This window comes from Primulina huaijiensis, chromosome 13, assembly GCF_012295235.1.
Source record: "Primulina huaijiensis isolate GDHJ02 chromosome 13, ASM1229523v2, whole genome shotgun sequence".
NCBI lineage: Eukaryota > Viridiplantae > Streptophyta > Magnoliopsida > Lamiales > Gesneriaceae > Primulina > Primulina huaijiensis.
The window spans coordinates 7,214,171-7,220,899 of record NC_133318.1 but is presented as its reverse complement, the minus strand read 5'-3'; positions in this window follow the sequence as shown (position 1 = coordinate 7,220,899).

Sequence of the window (6,729 nt, the reverse complement as noted above, 5' to 3'; positions counted from 1 at the left end):
TCAGAATAATTGCATTTTTAAGATCAAATTTACATTAATTAGAGGGAGCAAAGAATTTTATGTATTTTATAAGGTGATTTTTTGAAATATGTATTTTAAACCTTTTTAATTTAACCCTAATGATTTTATTAATCTTAATGTGCCTAATTTATTAATTAAAAACTAGAGTTGATTAAGCCCATTAATTAAAAAGTTAAAAGTTTTTTTTGTTTTTTTATTAAAAATTAAAACCTAAAGACACACACACACACCTACACGCACACACACATTCACGTAAGGTTCAAAGAATGGCCGAGAAAACTTGGTCTCTTGGCAAGGGATGTTTTTGATTTTTTTCCTTCTTCGTTCTTCGCTTTTCTTCATCGTTCTTTCTTCCAACAACGATCACCAGACTCCCTTGCATCCCAAAGTGGTTTTCGATGGGGATTTGACAAGAAAAAAGGGTAGAAAAAGTCTTTCGTTCGTCATCGACATTCCACTTCTTTGGTATTCGTATTTCGAGCGTTTTAAACACAAATGCACGTTTCTAAACCTTCTTTTTGCACCATTCAAATCATAATGTGTGTGTTTTATGTTTTGAAACATGAAATTATATTGATCAAATTATTTGACGATTGGATGAATATTTCTCGAAGTTTTAACGTTTTTACGCTCTCTTGATATGTGTTATGATTTCTAATAACATGCTGCCATCAGGGGACATTAAAGGATTGGAAAAAGAGTCGTTTAAGCAAAGAACGATGGTTGGAAGTTGGCATAAGGGGACGTATGGATAGAAGCTAGGGTTTCCTTGATTGCTTGGGTTGTAGTAGCCTCGGCTAAGGAGAGGCAGCGCCAGGGCTTGGACCAGGCCCTGTGTGGCTGCGACTGGAGGGATAGGAGGACTCAAGGCTGGTTGGACGTAGGCTAAGTGAAGGAGGGCAACGACCGCAAGCCCTAGGAACCATCTGGTGCACGCGACTTGATGATAAAAGGGAAGGAGTGTGCGGCTGAGGAAGAGAGGGTTGCGGCGTGTGGCTAGGCATGGTTCAGGGGCTGTGATGGTCTAGGAGGGTTAGGCTAGGGTCTGGTGCACCACGGTTAGTGTCTAGTCCGGTGATGGTTCAGGACATGGGGTGGCCGAGGGGGTTCTAGGAAGCTTTAGTGCTCGTTTTTGGCTAGGGGAAAAGTATGGGCTCGAACCTTGGTTCACGGGGGTTAATTCGTGTGTCACGGGGCTAGTTTAGGTATGAAAAGCTTATGTTTAAAATTTGGGAAGAAAATATTAAGTTTTGAATTTACTCGGGGTTTAAAACGCTTCAAAGTTTAGTCATTAAGTTAATAAATCGAAACACTCGGGTTTACGTCTAAGAAAAATGTTAGAATTAGAATTTAAGCTTATGTGATGATTTGGGATAGGCTCGATTCAAAGTGAGAAAAAGTCAAAATCGAGAATTTTGGAGTACAGTGGTAAAATGGTCATTTTACTTCTCGGGTAGTACGAAAGGTCTGGCAGTGTCCCGAAGAATCATAATACATGATAAATGATATTTTAAAATTGTTATGATGAAAAGATGGTATTTTTACAATATATGCTAAATCTGTATGATTTTTCCTAAAAATGCTATTTTTACGAATTTTGAAGGACACGATATTTTATAAATAAAAGGAAAGGAAAAATATTTTGAAGGATGTGAATAAATTGTGACACTTATGATGTGATCGTGAGGGAAAAGGCCCAGAGAGAGTCCGTTTACGGAAGAAGGCTCCACAGGGAGCCCGACGATCGTATTTCCACTTTTGGCGAGGCCCAGTACCAGTCTCCATGTACAATGGTGAGCTAAGATTGATTAGTCGAGCACATCATGATACGATTACAGCTAGTCACTTTCAAGGATCAAATTTCACCCAAAAATGATGTACGATGATGGAAAGCTTTACGATTTAATGATTTATGATATGATATATGATGACGAGCTTTTACGCTAGCTTATTTTATTAAAGATTTATTTTAAAGCTGCATGTGCCTTTATAGGTATTATTTGTTATGTATGGCTAGAACGTGTTGAGTCATTAGATTCACTAGGTTTGAATGACCACAGGCGATGATGATTTTGAGGGAAGCGCTGACGTTTGAGTGGATAGGGTCCAGCAGTACACTCCCGAGGGACTTTATTTTCCTCACTTAATTAGTATTTAAAAGTATTACGTAAAGATTTTGAGGATTGTTTATTTAGAGATTTTATGATTTATTTTTAAGTCTAGTTTTGGATTATTTTAAAAGTTAATGTATGATTTTGGTGGTTGACGATTAATGGATTTTTATGCATTTAAGATTTTTAAATGTGGAGTTATTTTATTTGGGAGTTTCGAATTTTGTGATTTATATAAAAAATAGTAGGATTTTAAAGTTAAAAAATAAGGATCGTTTCAAGTATCCACCTTATCAACCTTAGTTCCGCGTCTTTTTTTGCAAAAGGTAACAAATCACAAATTGTTCAGTATAAACACTTTACCTTGGTACCAATGAGATATGTTCTAAACTTGTCGAACACAAACACCACTGCTAGCATCTCCTTTTCAGTGGTGCTTTAGTTCTGCTGAGCTTCATTTATCGTACAACTTGCATGTAGGTGGCCCTGAAGATCTTCTATCTCATTTGCCCTAGAACCACTCCAATAGCAAAATCACTAGCATTGCACATCAACTCAAACAGCTCCTTCCAAGCATGATCATTATAGGTACAAAAATAAGTGCTTCCTTGATCTTGTTAAATGCCTGCAAATACTCATCATAATGAAGGTGGAGTCCTAATTGCATAAGGGTTTGGTAATTTTTGAAAAATCCTTGATAAATCTACAATAGAAACCAGCATTCCCTAGGAAACTCTTTATTCCCTTGATGCTCTTGGGCGGTGGGAGTGTGGGGACCCGGACGCTAATCATCTTTTTAATCATTATTTGGGAATAAATGGATCAATTAATTAAATTGGGTCCAATTTTTTTTAATAACTAATTGAGGTTGTTAAACCAAACGGCATGACAATAAACTCATAATGGCCATACCTTGTTCTGAAAGCTGTCTTCGAAATATCAGAATCCCTCACTCTTAACTGATGATATCCAGATCTCAAATCAATCTTGGAATAAACAGAAGAACCCTGCAACTGATCAAATAAATCATCAATACGAGGCAAAGGATATTTATTCTTTATCGTAGCCTTGTTTAGTTGCCGGTAGTCAATGTAAAGTCTCATTGACCCGTCTTTCTTTCTAACAAACAGTACTGGAGCACCCCAAGGAGAAACACTCGGTCTGATGTGCCCCTTGGCCAGTAAGTCTTCTAACTGCTCTTTCAACTCTTTCAATTCTATCGGTGCCATTTTATATGGTGCTCTAGAAATAGGTGTTGTACCTAGCACAAGTCCAATGCGGAAGTCTATCTCTCTGACTGGAGGCAAACTTGGAATCTCATCTGGGAAGACATCAGCAAACTCACATACCACTGGCAAATCTGCCAATGATGGGCTCGATTTCAGTACATCTACTGAATACACAAGGAATCATTCTGCTCCTTTCTGTAATAATCGAGTCATAGACATAGTAGACATCAAAGGAATTCTAGCTCTATAACCCTTACCGTAGAATTTCCATTCATCAGTCATGTCTGGTCTGAAGCTCACAATCTTATGGAAACAATCTACGGTAGCTCTGTACTTGGTCCGCATATCGATACCAATAATGCAGTCAAAATCAGACAATCCAAGTACAATACAATCTAACTCAATCTCATGGCCATCATACTGCAGCATACAATTTCTCACAGATGTCACTGAAATAAGACCTCACCCCAAAGATGAAGAGACTGATACTACAACAGATAAAGACTCAACAGGCAAAGCATGCAGCAATGTGAATCGCTCAGATATAAATGTATGCGATGCACCTGTATCTATCAATACTTAAGCAGGATAACCACAAATAGAACATTTACCTGCAACTACATCATCAGGTGCTTCCTGGGCCTGTACTTCAGTCAAAGCAAATACTCTGACCTGCTGTCTAGGAGGCTGGCGAACAGTCTGGCTTTCTCCTGGCCTCGGCTGTGACTGGGTAGAGGGTGGTGGCTGGAAAGAGTGAACAGCAGATGGTCGTCTACCAGGCGGAGCCACTGATCCAGATGATTCGGCACCTTGGGATCTAGAACTGGATGAACTGCTTCCAGATCTCTTAAACTGTTTCCCTCTGACTTTCAAATTATCTTTCTTACCACTGCTGCAACCACCACTCTCAAATCTGGGAGGGGGTTGCTGGAACTGAGCTGGAGGGGGTTATTGTCTCTGTGTCTGAGCAACATAAGCAGTTCCTCTCTGTTTAATCAACCCTGCTTCAGCTCCTTTTGCTCTGTTCAAAGCATCAGCAAAGTTTTTTGGTCGCCCGGTGTTCACCAATGTAAAAATATCAAGATTCAACCCATTGATGAACTGATCAGCAACAGCTTCGTCATTCTCAGCAACATGTGGAGCAAATCGCAACAAGGTAGAGAACTTGGCCACATATTTCTCAATATTCAACTGACCCTGTCTCAGGTTGGCAAACTCTGCACCCTTGTCTTTTCTGTACGATACTGGGAAAAATCGTTGATAAATAGTCGTACCTCTATGCTCCAATGCCCTCTTAGTCATGAGCCACCAACTCTTCGCAAGATCATGCAGCTGGTGCCCAATCAGTTTGACTCTGCGCTCATCTGTGTAATCCAAAGAATCAAACAGCATCTCAATATCATCTAACCAACTCTCACAGTCAATAGACGCCTCTGTGCCTTTCAAAGTCGGCGGTTTGAATGACTGAAATATTTTCAGCAGTGTTTCCATCGGTGTAGCGGTAACATCCATCTGATTACCAGAAGTAATACCCTGTTCTGGGGCTCTTCGAGGAGGCATATCTGATTATCAAATGGGTTAGCAATCATATTTGACAAATCTGTCTCAGTCCCCTTCTGATCAAGAATCGGTTCTGATTCATTCTCAATAATACAGGTTACCAATCAAATCAAATAATCTGGTAAACATGTAATAAAGCAGTAAAACATCATAACATAACGCAATGCTAGCATGTAAAAGCAGGAAAGAAACTTAATCTACCCCGCTCACTGACTTCTATCTCAGTCTATTTTGGTTCTATCTCAATCTCAAGAACCTACAGCTCTGATACCACCTGTTGTGGGGACCCAGACACTAATCATCTTTTTAATCATTCTTTGGGAATAAATGGATCAATTAATTAAATTGGGTCCAACTTTTTTTTAACAACTAATTGCGGAACATATAATAATCAATCCTATATACATGTCAAAAGTAGAAGTACAAGTCTTGTACACCATGCAGTCATATAAAACTAAGGTTCGACAACTACATATCAAGTGCCAAAACCAAATCTACTTCTGGGTCCGAATCTCCACACTAATCTTGATCTCTCATCCTCTTCTCGACCCTGATCCTATCCCACTTGTTGTCATGCACACATACAGACACAACAACGGCCGGATAACTCCGGTGAGAAATATATCCTAGTATAAACAATGTAACATGCCATTCATATAAGGATATACGAAAGCATAAACATTTATCGAAACATGAATCGTAATCTACGAAACATAAATCAATACAAGTCTGTAAATCAACTCTTGACTCGACTCATCTACTCTAGGGATCCCGGTTGAATAAGAACGCAACAACTCACCTACTCTCCACAGCTAAATGGTGGTACGTTCTTATTCCCAGACTCTGGTACTCTATATCGAATATTTGCAATAGAAGCCAATCTACTCCTAAACACATCGATATACACCAATGTCCAGTGACTTGGCACCTATGCCAATTTGGCACCTCTGCCAAAGACTCTCTGTCTTAAACTCAATCATCTAAGGCATGCGTTCTATAAATCAATAGAACGACCATATACATGCAATGAATTCAAATAATTGAAAACCATAGCAATTAGGTATGTGATTTTAGGGAAACTCAGGTCATATCTGACTCGAGTTATCAATCCCGATATAACATTGATTTATACCTTTCTTTTGTCGATCTGATGAAACGAAGTCTCGAATTCAAAGCTGTCAATCTCAATCTGAAATGACATTATTCAATATCAATACACAACCCAACCAATAATGGATATAATCAGAACTCAATCTAATTCAGTTTCGACTGCATAACGGCACAATAACGATATCTCCAGTAATTCAACAATACGAGATATCTATTACAAATCATAACTAACAGCCAACACCATCCATTATCTCAGAAATCTGACTAATCTCGATCCAATATTCTGAAAATCATAAAAATGTCATACAATATCCGTTCTTCAATCCGGTTTCGATTATACAATGGCTAATATCTCACGAACACCATATATCAATCAGATCTGATTCCTTCACTATCATATTTTCAAATTGTATCAAAACATAAGACAACTTACGTCCTTGTGTAGCCGTTGGCGAGAGGATATCAGAACTGTGTTCGGATTCAAATTCTGAGAAACGAATCTTGTCAAATCACTATTTAAATCTCAAAAGAAACTTAAAGCTTTTCCCTGAAGTTTTCCCCTTTTCTTCATCAAATTCTCGAGCTGGAATGAAGATGACACACACACACACACATATATATATCAAGTTGCATGCTAAGGAAACGTGGCTTATCTTCACTCTGCATGTCTCGCTCATATGCGCGACCTCCCTCGGCTC